The sequence below is a fragment of the Drosophila teissieri genome, chromosome X (genome assembly GCF_016746235.2).
Source record: "Drosophila teissieri strain GT53w chromosome X, Prin_Dtei_1.1, whole genome shotgun sequence".
Classification (NCBI taxonomy): Eukaryota; Metazoa; Arthropoda; class Insecta; order Diptera; family Drosophilidae; genus Drosophila; species Drosophila teissieri.
The window spans coordinates 9822233-9836645 of NC_053034.1; positions in this window are offsets into that span (position 1 = coordinate 9822233).

Here is a 14413-nt window from a genome sequence, read left to right on the forward strand (position 1 = left end):
GCAGGGCATTCGGCATTCGGTGGGCTGGCAACTTTTGTAGCTTACATTATCAACAGACTAACACCTTGAAAGTGCGTTCGTGTGTGTGTGCTACCTGATATATCCTGTTGCCTGGGCTCTTAGCTATAAATGCCACTCATAATTAAATCAAATGTTTGTCTGCCGCTCGCAAAACTTTCGCTGGTGTGGCGCTTTGCGTGAAGCTTAAACATTAATTTCCAACGTGCGCGTTAGTTGTTGCCACTGCCACTGCCACTGCCACTATATCACGGCCAAAAGGTAAATAGAATGCGGCAAGTTCCTCCCCTGGGATGGCCCTCCATATGCCAATCCCCGCCAGCCGAACCCTACCCATACATATTTTTGTACATGTACGTATATAGTTTGCGCTCTAATGAGCGTTTGTCTGTGGCAAGCGTATCATTTGCTGCCTCGTCATGCGTTCCTGTAAATTTTCAGCCTAATGTCTTCATTCGTCTGATGTTCCTGGTGCTCCTGCTGGTGCTCCACTCCACTCGAAGCCCCATCCCCTCGAGCGCTTGGCATTGCCATATTGCGATACTTTGCGTGTTCGGATGCGTTTGGCATGCCAGAATGATATTAGTCACACACACAAGCGGTGGAGAAATGGGGAATTGGCCGGGGCAGACAGATGGAGATACATTTGCACCACGGCATCATCAGCTCTCCATTCGCAGTTCCATATTCCATAGTTTGGGCAACGCCATGCGCGAAAGAATGACGCCGCGGGATGGGGGTCAGCATCTCCTCCTGCTCCTCCTCCTCCTCCTGCTCCTCCTCCTTCGCCGGGATGTTTGGCATTGCTCCTTTAACATATTTGGTGCGCCATATGAATGTTGGCAGCTCGTTAAAGTGCCGCTTTTCCGGCTACCCACCTTTAACTTTCAACTTTGACATTACCCCTCAGTCAACAGAGGACGCACCAAAAAAAAGGAGAGAAAAAAATATGCAATAGCGAGCAAATGTTTGGCAACTTCCGGTTTAAAATGGCCATCCCAGGAGCCATTTTGACAAATCTACAGGCCAGTGGAGTGGCATGGCAAGTGGAGGATGGGTGAGGTTGGAGGTTGGGGGAAGTTGGAGAAGGTTGGAGAAGGTTGGAGGTTGCATAATGGATGCGGCGATAAAAGCCAGCGACGGGCAACAAAGGAGCATGTAAACGATACCTAATTTCCGCCGCTGCAAGGCGGGCAGGCTGGATGTGGATGGTCAGGTATACATGGCCAAGGCATACTGGTATCCTGGCATACTGGTATCCTGGCATGCTGACATTCTGGTATTCCAGGATATTCTGGATACCTGGAGTACTGGTATCCTCGTAGGCCGTCTTGCAGTGTAGCAGCACAACTTGAAATGCCTCGGGCGCAGTGAGCCGTGAGCTTTTATAAACTTATCTCATAACATTAATTGTGGTCAACACTTTTCGGCCATTTAACCCAAATGGTCAGTGGATGGACATGGACATGGTCATGTGGATGAGGATGGGAATGGGATTGGGAATGGGGCTGTGTGTATGTTTACATTGTCAGTGATTTATGCAACTGCGCCACATGAGCCATAAATACCGAAATGCCAAAACTTTTGTCCTGCCCAGGTGAGGGCTACACACCCGCACAGCACACACACATACACCTATGTACATACGTGTTGCCTGTGTGCTCCCAAGTGGCCAACTAAGCGGTCAAAAGGCTCTGGCCCACGCAACGAGGAGTCACACACAGAAGCGGGCCAAAGTTAAATATTTAAGCAGGCCAAAGCGGAGCGAAAACAAGTCAATTAATTTGAAACGACCCACGGAATGGGGCGAAAGTTGTGCGGCATAAATAAGAGTGCCCCTCGATAAACGGCATTACTATGCACTCGCAATAAAGTTTGCCCTTCGGCAATTTTGCTTTTTCAAGCGAGTCAGTCGTTTTGTAAATGAATTTTGTATAGCAGCTAAGCTTGCTATGAACTACAAACGATGGTCTAATGCATAGATACAAATGTCTGAATAAGAAACAGGTTTTAAGTAAAGTTTATAGCATACTTTACTTATTAAAAACATAATAAACGAACTATAGTAACTATATAGTATTTCTTAGCTGCTAGCATAGTTATATGAACTTAACGTGCTGATCCTTAGCATAACTACATATTTTATATATTTTTTATATAAACAGAATTCGATTTTCTGTTAGTGGGCTCCAGATCGCATATGTCATTAAATCAATGGCAGAGGAAAGCGAGTGGCAAGGCGGCAAAAGCAAATACCGCTGCATACTTTTTGGCGTCGTCAGCAGGGCTCGAAGGACCAAAGGACCAAAGGAGCAAAAGGACCAAAGGGCACGGACACGGTTACAAGCTCATTAAACGATTCGCAGCCTCAGGTGGAGCAGGGGGTGAATAGAGCCGTTAATTTCTTTTTATGAACCAGTGGGGAAACATTCCGGCAGGACGACGAACGCAGGACGAAGGACGAAGGCCATAGGGCCCAAAAGAACAACAGGCGAAACCAAACCCCAAAAAAAAAACAAAAAAAATTAAGAAAATAAAACTTACACTCAAAGATACACATCTCAGATGCTTGCAAGGAGCTGGCAAGGAAGATGCCCCAAGGATCCACAGCAAAAGCAAAAGCAACAACTGCTGTAATCAGCAGTTAGCGAAATATAAAAACAAAAAGGGACATCGGACTGCTGGCTGTGCGCTAACGAGCAATTAGATTTCATTCTAAGCTGGGGAATTAATTGCACTTCCTTCCTCCCAGCGGGAGTCCTGCGAGCTGCGCGCCTCAAGGAGGCTGCGATCCCCGCCATATGCTGTCTCCTGCTGTCTCCACTCCACTCGTGTGATTCACGCGGGGGGATTGGCTGAATGGCTGAATGGAAGGATGGCCAATTGGCCAGAGTGGGAATGGGTATGGGAATGGGAATGGGTCCATCTTCACACTACTTGACAACGTAAGCACCTTTCGAAATTGCACATTAGCACATTACTCCTCCTCACTGAGCAGGCAGTAGTAGTGTAGTAATGAGCTTCGGCATCGGTTGTGTGATTAATTTTTTATTGTACATAGCACAGTCTTTTTGGGTTTGGGCAAATAATTGGGGTTGTCCTTGGAGGGGAAGTGGTGGGGGGAGTGACAAGATTTGTTTGAAATGATCTGGCCACTTGGCTTAGACGAGCTCCTAACGGGCCATTTCGCTGGCCCATAACGAACTGGCTGAAATTAGTATGCAGCTTATGGGCAAAGTAATTCCCACCATGTGTGTGCCGGACATGGGACATGGATGTGTATGGAAAGTGTCCCAGCAATTTGCAACAATATTTGAAGCGTGCTTTAAATGGTCAACCCTTTTCCCTTTCCCTTTCCCGTTTCCCGGCGCGCCTGTCGACCATCGAAGTCATTTAACCAAAAAGCGATTAATCTATAAACACATAAACAACATGCCCAGCCAGCAAAGGCAGCCCCGTACTCCTGCAGAGTACAGAGTACAAAAAAAAATGGATGAAAAAGAGGCGCAAACCCAGCGGCGGACACTGAAAAATGGCCAAAATCAGTGGGAAAAATCGAGAAGCGAAAATCGAAAATCGCGCCATGGGCAATGGACGGCAATGGGCAATGGACATTGGACAATGGGGAATGGGCAGCTCTTGGCTGGCAGTTTATGCAAATGTTTGGCCACATGCAGTGTGTCGCAGCCGATTTCCGGCCATGTGTGACAGTGGTCAGTTGCTGGACGGGAATCAGGGGACAGGGAGCTGGGAACTGGGAGCAGGGAGCTGGGAACTGGGAGCAGGGAACTGGGAACTGGAAGCAGGGAGCAGGGATCTGGAAAAGCTGGGAGGCAATAAAAGTAGACGCCGCCGTCGTAAATAAAAAGGAGCAAAACAGCGAGAGAAACCCGGGCAGCCAACGGGGATCCGATGGTTGGCAAAAAGGGATGCGAATCGAGGGATACCCTGGTGAGCTGCATGAATCTCCATGTATCTCAGCCGAAGTCCCACTGATGATCGCAAGATTTCCGCCTCGAATTTTTCATTCACAGCTGCCATTAGTGGAAATGGTAACACACATATCCTTGTGCAGGAACCCTCTGTTCGCCTAGTCGGGATTATCGGTAGGTACGTGGGGAGCATCCGCATCCGCATCCGTATCCGTATCCGTTGTTGCTGTTGCAACCGTTGTGGCCGGCGCCCATTTAACGGTATTTGGCCATTTGCAATTTATGCGACTCCATCGACCTCCGTCGTCGTCCGCGGAAAACTGGTCGGAAAACGGGTCGGAAAATGGGTCGGAAAACGGGCACCAGTTTTCCGTTGACATTTGGACATTTGCATGGGCATTTCATATGCCGGCTATTATTGTTAAATGACTTTGACTGGCAGCAATTTGAAGTATTCCCACAGCTCGATTACTTATGAATGCGGAGTTGTATACTCTCTCTTTTTGAATCGAGTAAAGAAGGCAGTCACTTATAATTTCCATTTCCGCCGCCCTTTTTGTGATGTTTTAAGTATGCAGAAGGAGCTGGTGAAAAGAAGCCAGAAACCGGAAGTATTTTCCCAGGCGCAGGCAGCTGGGCGGAAATCACAAAATAAGCAAATTGTCTGGCAAAATAAAAATTGTTTCCGCAACGCACGGATGAAGTTCGGATTCGGATGCGGGATGTCCTGCAGGAGCACTTGTTGCACTCTTCACTGGTATTAACAGGACTATTTACAGCTACTATATATACATATGTATATTATCACAATATATGAAATAATAATAAATCGAACTTTAAAACTAAGGAAATATGATTTAAAACGAACTTTCAATCTATGGAAATATTTCAATCGAACTTTCAATCTTAGGACATATGATTTCAATCGAACTTTTAATCTAAGCAAATATGTATCAATCGAACTTTCAATCTAAGCAAGTATCATTTCAATCGAACATTCAATCTAAGCAAATATGATTTCAATCGAGCTTTCAATTTGATGAAATATGATTTCAATCTGATGGAATATGATTTCAATCGAACTTTCAATCTCATGAAATATGATTTCAATCGAACTTTCAATCTATGGAAATATGATATTAATCGAACTTTCAATCTGATGAAATATGATTTCAATCGAACTCTCAATCTAAGCAAATATAATTTCAATCGAACTTTCAATCTGAGGAAATGCTACATGATAAGTACTCTTGCCAGGGAAACAGAAATGAAAGTTGAGTATGTTGGGAAAGTGGAAAATTGCATATGCTGACTGTCATTGAAGACACCTCCAGTTTTGGCTGACTTAGTTGTGTTCCCTCTTTTGTGATTGCCATACAAGTGAAACAACACGGAATGTTTCTATTCCTATTTGTGTGAGTTCCTATTTCCCGGACTCCCTTGCTCATCCGTGTAATTATGTTTCCAGATCCCCATCTCCTTCTGGCTGACTGGCTGGCTGACAATGGAAACCCTAGTACTGTGCTTTGATCTAACAAACAAATTGGCGCACAGGTGAAAATCGGGGAACGTGATGAGGAATGGTGAGTGGTAAACAAGCGATGATATAAACGCAACCACCCACGCCCCCACAGGAGGTGTTCCAATTATGTCAGGTGGCTGGTGGCTGGTGGCTGTAGGCTGATGGGTGGTGGAGGTGGTGGGTGGTGTTGGTGGTGGGTGGTGTGGGTGTTTGGACTATTAGCGCACCGCTGCAGGAGGCGGAGGAGCAAAACGCTCTAATGAGTTGCCTGGCAGCCTTGTGGACACTGAAATACGAGTGCCGCAACGGGTTTCTCCTCTGTTATTTTGACGCCCGATGGGCGATGAGGATGCGAAGGATGTGGCAGGATATGGCTGGGGACATGGAGCTGTGACTATGTGTTATTCACATGTGCGGTTCTGTGTGTGTGTGTGTGCTCATCTTGTTTTTCTGGTTTATTGGGCTAATTCAATAACCGACAAAACCGAAAGCAGGCGGGCGGTAAAAAAGCAATGCCAACTTTCGGGGGTTGCCATTCAGGCAGTCAGCCCTAATGCATGACAGTTATCTGGCCACAGGATTTCCGCTTTAGATCATCACCAGCACCAGCAGCAGGAGCAGCAGCAGGAGCAGCACACAGGGAAGGCAGACAACAGAAGGATATTTTTCGGGGGGCCATTGGCTGTTCGCACTCAATCAGATAGCTCCAATCTCCTTGGCCAAAGGAATTCGCCAGCCGCAATCGTGTGGGTGAGTGTGTGTGGGTGAGTGTGTGGGTGGATGCTATGTCCTTGCTGGCAGGACTTCAAGCCGGGCTCAGTTGAGCAGTTAAAGAGCCCACTGCGCCGCAGCGTGTGTGTATATTTTTGCATGTGTTTTAATTTGGCAGGCACTAAATCAATTCTCACCCCCGCACAGCACACACACACACACACATGCGAGTTTATAACTTTATCGGGCATAACGAGTGCATTATCCTGGCACAGGCTGGCACACGTCCTGTCCTGCCCTCCAGTCCTTTTACCCCCGCTTATTGTTGCCGAGTTGTCTTGTTGTTTTGCCGCTTTGCTGCGGCATTTAAAAATAACTTTAATGGAAAATTTATCGATCTGGCAAGGGTCTGAGTTTGGATCTGGGAATGGGGCTGCTAATGCTTCTGCTCCTGCTCCTCATCCTGCTCCTGCTGCTCCTCATCCTCATCCTCAACCTAGTGCTGCTCCTGCTCCTGCTCCTGGTGCTGTTTTCGATCCCCGAACGGAGATAAGCGACGCACAAGCACAAAGCCAACGTGTGTAGGCAGTAAATCGCCTGAAAAGAAATCAACAAGGATATTATGTGCCTCTGCCTGAATGCCAGCCGGTATCCTTGGCCATTTTGCAGGTTGATTTTCCGATTTCCCCCTTTTGTGGCCGTGTTCTCTGTGTGTGTGTGTGTGCGTGTGCCCAGAAAGCATATTAAGACATTTTAGTGCCGTTTTCACTTCATTAGTTTCGATTTGGCAGTGAATGCAGTTAGATAAAGGATATTGTACATGTATGTATGTACTATACACTATGTACAACCGTTTGCAGCGATGCACCAGGCAGCAGACTGGTCTGGGAACTGTAAGCTGTAAGTTTTCTCGCATTTTTATGAACTGCTCCCAGCTGGCAGCCAACAAAGTTCACACTTACCCACCGAGGAGCTACTTAACTCCGCCATCGCCATCTGGGGAGCCACTGCATCAGCGGCGGGAGCTGCAAACTTTTGCCAACACAGGACAAACTCCCAGCTGAAGTCTTAATCATGGCGCGGGAATTATGAAATGTGCTGCGTAAGATGATGACGATGGTGATGTGGATGGGGATAAGGATGGGGATGTGGATGGGGATAAGGATGTAGATGGTTAGTTAGCCAGTTTGGCTTGGTGAGAAAAACCATTAGGCTAATGCACTAGCTGAGAGTGAAGAAAGTCCAGCAAAGGATTCCTGCGATGACGAATGTATTTCTTGCACACCAAAGTGTCCAGGACTCGCCATGAAAAGTCCAGTGGACTGACAAAAGACACTGCCGCAGACAAACAGGCTAGGAGAAGATAGGATAGGATAGCAGAGGATAGAATAGGATAGGCCAGGACCAAGACCAAGACCAGGACCAGGCACTTAACCTAATAACCAGAGGAGCAGGATGACAGAACGTTAAGTAAACGCCATTTGAGCCACTTGAATGGGCAGGACAAAAAGTTTTGAAGAACTCGCATAAAAATGACAGGCGCAGAACTTCCCAGCACAGGACTCCCTCTGATTTGATGAAGACGTTCCTCGCAGGACGCAACCGAAATATTCCGCGACAATGACAACAAACAAGGCGAAATGGCTGAAGGAGAAGGAGAATGGGGGAATGGGGGGCCATGGCAAACAAAGATGCAAATCCGCTTAAGTATCTTGCAATGATTGCCGTCAACGAGGTTGCCCCGTCCGCGGGGGCAGGACGACAAGGACGAGGACGAGGACGAAGATGCGGACATGGGGTAAAAAAGAAAGTCCCCGCTTCTCCGGCGAACCACTTAAAGTGATCAAGAAGGATTCACAGTTTGTAAAATGGAATTTTATGGCTTAGTACGAGTTTTTTTTCGGGGGGGAGTGAAAGAAAAAGACGGGCGGCAAAAGGAAAATATATATATATGTATTTTTGCGCGGCCAAAAGGAGGGAAAAGTGAACAAATCACACCCCATTACAAAGGACTCGCTGGGGGAGGCAGGGCAGGCATGGCCAGAGGCGGCCCAGGACACGCACTTCGCCGGCCAAGGACCCAAGGAAATTCCACAGCAAGGACGCTCTTCTCCACGCTTGTTTTTTTCCATCCTCTTCTCCTTTTGTTTTCCTCGCCGATTTGGAGCGGCTTATCGCGCGACTTCATTTGAATATTCCGCCATTCAGCCACTTCGTCCCTGTGTCCTGGCATCCCGAATCCTTCCCCCCGCACTTTGTTTATGCATTTGTTAATGTTGTAACGGAGATTTTTACGAGTGGAGCGGCATAATAACAATAATGAAAAGCTATTATGAGCCCGCAGGATAAGCGGCGGCACAGGAAAAGAAATCCAGAAATCCAGAAATCCAGTTCGACACGCCCACGCATCCCACGTGCCATTTGGCCATATTAAGCGAATTAGAGGTAGCAGCCTGGGGAAGATCCTGGTCCTGGTGCTGGTCCTGTTCTCCTGGAGGAGATAAAAGGCCTTGCGACAAAAAGATAGACTTCATAATTCGACTTTATAGCCGCTAATGGCAAATTAGGCGACACATTTCCCCCAAATCCCATTGTTTTGCAGGAAATTGAAAGTACGAAGTAGAAACCTCTTAAAACGGAAAGTTGCATATCAGAAATTTACGTAGTAGTGCGTTCTGGTTAATATGTTTTAAGCCATAAATATGAGCCACTCGTGTGTGTTGCTGATATTGAGAATTTATTAAGTAAACAAGCCATTATGGGTGGGAAATAGATTTATTATGCCGCCTGGGAGGAAATGCAGAGGGAATGCCCAAAATCAGGTGTTATGACCTCCTCCATAGAGATGCCTTTGTTTTATCTCGGCCGGGAAATTCTTTTGACTTGCGAAATGTGCGCATGAATAAAATTAAGTTGATGGCGTTGCCGTTTCCATTTCCATTTCCGTTTCCTGCCGAAAGGTGAAGTTGGAGGTGGAGTTGGAGTTGGAGGTGAACCAGGAGGTGGAGGCGAACCAGGCAACTGGAGACGTGGCACTCGAGGGAGCTGGAATCCTGGCGAGGCTGAAGTGCGCATGAAAAGCCACTCGAATGCCATAAGAATCATTAAAAATCGTTTGTTTTTCTGTTTGCGCTCGCAAGTGGATTTTGTGGTAATCAAAATAACAACAGAAAGCGGCGACACAAGTGCCAAGAAACCAAGACAGAGCACAAAAAACGGGGGAAAAAATAAAGAAATAAAGAAACTGGCATAAACAAAAGGGCCGAAATGAATTAGACAACTTAATTATAAATGAACTGGCAGAGGGAATCGGCCAGACAAAAGCATTTTCCACTCATTGTTGTGCGCCGACTTGCCGAAAAATCCACAAAATCCTGTTTCTGTTTACCCACTCATTAGGCGGGCTGCTCCAACTGCTCCAAGCAGCTCCATCTGGAACTCCAACTCTGAGACGCTGCCAAGAACAACAACGGAATTAACAAGTTAAACAGTCAACGAGCTGACTTCGCAATGACGAATGCCAAATTGAATGCAATTACCAAATGGCCTCTTGGGTTGGGGCACAGGCACAGGCAATTGCAGGACAGGATTGGAGGTGGGTATGGACTGGGGGAGGAAGCCAAGGCCTTTGTCTTTAATTGAGTTACTTCGATTGCTTTTCCACGGCCGGAAAATGCATTAAGAGGCCACGAACCTGGCCGGCAACTTCAACGAAATCCGATCCATTCAACTCCAGTTGGCAGAAGCTAAGTCCACAAGTTGGCCAATTGCCAGGCACCGGATGCAATATTATTTAGCTAATCTAGTTTCTTGTATATTACTGTTTAGTTTTTATCTCAGTAAACTTTGGTAAAGTGTTTAGTCTTATCATAAAATCACCTTAAAATGTACTATAAAAAGCAATTATATAAGGATATTGATATATTACGAAATAGCAGGGGTTTTTCGATTAAGTTGTTGAAATAAATGTTTTACTAGGATTATATATTAGATATATAAACGTTTGTGGATTTCCCGTTTTAAAGTCCGCTTTTGTTGTACCTTTGGCAATAAAAAAGTGCAGTTTGGGTGAAATAAAAGCCAACAGCTTAATGGAGTCAAACGGAATGTGTTTTTCCAGCAAAGCGGCGATATTAGCGACATGGGGAGCAATGAACCAGGACTCTATGTCCATGTAACAAACACAGAGGCTGCGTGTACATAGTGCGGTATATAGCCAAGTATATATGTATGTGCACATATATGTATCTATGTATGTGCACAGGCGACTGTCATTCGATACCCAGTGTTTGTGGGGCGGCACCTGCAGCTGGCCACGCCCACGCACATTAAAAATCCCTCCGCAAATGGGAGGAGCCACGGCCAGAGCGAGAGGCACATAGCGCAGGAGCGAGAGAGAGCGAGCAGGATCCGCCGAGCGAGAGGTGACACTAGAGAAAGAGAGGTGAAACTAGAGAAAGAGAGCGAGACAGAGAGAGCGAGAGAGTGAGCGAAAGAGAGAGAAAAAGGGCAGAAAACTATACAAGTTGCATTTTTATTTGCGAAATGGGAGGGGAAACCAGAAGGGGAGGGGGGGGGGGGGGGACAAAAAAGGACAAAGGGACAAAAGGACAAAACGACGAAAGGACGAAAGTCAGTTGGCAAGTTTTGTTTGCTCAAATCTTGTGCTCCCCTGCATGTGGCACACAAAGGAATCAAGCAAATAAACACATCACTCAGCAGGATAAACCGGAAGAGTAAACTTGAATCGAGTGGAGTGAAGTGGAGTTGGAGTTGCAGTGGTGTGAGGTGGTGTGGTGTGGAGTGGTGTGGTGCCGAGTGTTTGTCACTTTGGCGACATGTGTGACGGTGACGATGAGCCAGGACTGCAGGGCTCCAGGACATCTTCGTCTTTAGGCCGGGGCATCCTTGCTGGATGCTGGCTTCTGGATTCTGGCGCAGACAGCAGGCCTACAAGTGGGCGAAGCTTGGAGTGGAATGGGTGCTCCTTCTGTGGCGGTGCCTTCGTCCTTTGCCTTCGTCCTTTGCTGCTGTTGATGCTGCTCCTCGCAAGGCGCAACACGTTGCTCGAAAGACGCTGGCAGGTGCCTGGCTCTTGCCAAAGGTCCTTTGGCCATCAGTAGTAAATTACTTTTTGTTTATCAAGCAGCATCACACACCGCACACACCACACACACACAGCGCACACACACAGAGCACACATCCTGAGATTTGCATAAGGATGTGCTTATGATGTGCTCGGATTATGGCGATGGCAATGGACTGTAGACAGTAGACGTAGACCAAAGTCTGGAGACTGGCAGGGCTATCTAGACATCTACATAATATTAAGACAAAGCTCGTTGAGCCGTAAGACGATTTAATCGAGCTGAAATAATGGACTAAGGCACCGAAACACAGACACGCCGCACACACACCCACACACACACACACACGGCATTTTCATGAACTTGTTGAGGGCGATGGCAGAGTGGGTGTCCCACTTGGACGGAGATTGGGATTGGGTTTGGGAGGCAGCCATCCTGCTCAAGGACATGCAATGAAGCGAACTTGATGCCCCTATCGAATTTATGGCTTATCTGATTTCCAACAATTAAAAACAGGACTCGCTCCTGCCTAACCCCTTTGCAATCTCAATCCCATACCCATACCTATTCCCATTCCCTGTCCCAATCCCATGCCAAGGCAGAGACCCACTCCTGGGCCCATTGAGCTTGTCTCGCTTGGCAGCGCTTTAATGCAATCAAAACATTTATAAAGCTTTAGACGCCGCGCAGCAGAGACAAAAATTCGGTGGTTGTTGTTTTAATTAGATTTCCAAGGCTCAGAGCTCCTGGCTGCAGGACGACTGTCTAAATTGCCACAGCTGTAAGGGGTTAACCCGCAACCCTTAATCGTTGCCCACCCTGCCGCACCGCCGATACCCTGCTGCCCCGCGCCACTTGCCACCGGCGCTGCGTAGCTAATATACCCCGCGTTTAGAGGGCATGCAAAGTAGGAATAATCTGCCGACGGCAATCTCGGCGCTCAAGAGCGGAGCCGCTTAAATTAATGAAGAAATAAAGACGCACGAGATTTACGCGCTTAGGTGAGTCAGGCGGGCAGGGGAACAGGGGGGGGGCAGGGGGCAGGATAAAGGCTTCATCCTGACGGAAATATGCAGGACGAGATGCCAGCGAGATGCCGGCGAGATTCGTGAAATGCCGCACAATGGCTCCCAGGGGCACGATAAAAATCGAATTAATAAGAGTTCAGCATAAATGGGCCTGGAAATGTCAGTCGGGCAGCTGAGCGGGAGGCACACCTCTGGCTGGCATTTGTATACGTTATTATTTTTATTGCGATTTGCCAGCGATTTGAGTGCGACATTGGCAGTGTAATTAGCTCAAAGGGTTGTCTTCCCAAACTCCCCAACTCCCCACTACACTCCCCTCCACTCCACTCCATTTCACTTCATTCAGCTCTGCGCGATTCGCCGATGTTGGCTCAGCCAAAGGACTCCGAAGGACACGCACTTGCAGCGCCGCCTTGAATGGCCATTGATACAGCTGGGCTTTATGAATGCATTGCGAGTGCCAGTGACAATTCGGGGTGTCCATCAGGTGCCACAGGTGTTTCGACTAATAACCAAGGACGACGCTTAAGCCAATGAACACAAATCACGCACGCCAGGATCACCACACACACACACACACACCCACACTCATACACAAGACACACAGAAAGATTTGGTGCACAAACATGTGCGTACGTACGTGTAAGTAAATTATGACAAATGTCCTTGACAGCCTAGGTGGACAGTTGCCGTAACCCTTTGCGCCCTTTACGGCCTGCCACTCCACTCCACTGCAGTGGGGATGCCTGCGCTTTGGGTGCGGACACATTTTGTGGCAGCTGTAACTAACAACAACATGCACACAACAAATTACCCATTTAACACAGCAACAACAGGAAGCAGAGGGGCAGAGAGGCAGAGAGGCAGCAGAGGAGCGCAGGACACCAGGCAATGCCCTAACTTTTCACAGTCCCCGTAGTTTGACATAAGAAACAGATATTATTATTATATATAAAATAGATATTAAAAACAAAGGTACTTGGGCTAACATATAGGGTTGTCCTTTCTTAAGTGCCACCAATCTATCTATAAAACAGTATAGCAAAAGTGTCTATACCTCCTAATACCGAATACCAAAGGCCTTTGCAGCCAGTGCTATAGCTTTAGGTTTAGTTATAAATTCACTTTGTAACTTAGCTCTATATAAATAAACCTAATTCTGAAATTATTGAAGACTTCATAGATTTTTTGGTAAATGGCACAAAGTGTAGGGTGTTCAAACGTCGTGCTGCAACATGAATTGATGATGGCCAGGCTAACAAGACTTCAGTTGCCTAACCTTCTGCCGTCTCCGTGTAATTATTCAATTCAATTAATTCCGCTTACGCCTTTCGGGCCAATCCTGCAGCTCCGGCTGGCACGGTCCGAGATTGTGTCCATCCTCGGCTGGCCATTTCCGCTTCCGATTGTGTCCTGCTCGTCGGCTTATCTCTCCCTGGAATGCGAGTGTGTGTGTGTGTGTGTGAGTGGGGCTTTTTTTGGGTCAGCCTCCGGGCAGCCAGCCAGCGGTCATCCTCCGTGGGGATAAGGAGCAACAATTTGAACTATCCGGAGTCCGGCCGAAGGTCCTGGCATGTCCTGGCATGTCCTGCTGATGGTAGTAGGCCTTGTGTGGAGGGGCGAGGCAGCCTCTCGGCATTCCTCACATAGTTCGGCTTTTGTTTTGCGGCCCAATGCGAAATCCTTTTGATACCAGCAAATGGGCAGGGCAAACAAACAAATTTCATTTATTTTTTAATAAAGTTATATTTGTTGTTAGCATTAATCCTGTTCCCTGCTCAGGATTGCTTTGTGCTTCTCGGAATCGGTTTCAGTTTCAGTTTCTGGCTCTGTTTCTGTCTCTTTTTCTGTTTCTGTGTTAGTATTGGTATTGGTGTTGGTGCTTGTGTTGGTGTTTGTGTTTGTGTTTGTCCATGTCCAACAATGGTCGCTTCCGTTTCCGCTGGGCCCAAAAAAATATTCCAAATTGCTTCGAAAATGGCAAATGGCAAATAGCAACATTGCAAATGGGCACAGAAAACAGAAAACAAAGCCTGGCGGCGGGAAAAGCGAGGAAAAGCGGAAAAACGAAACGGAAACTGCAAATAGAATTTTCGTGCAAAAGTTTTTCCAGTT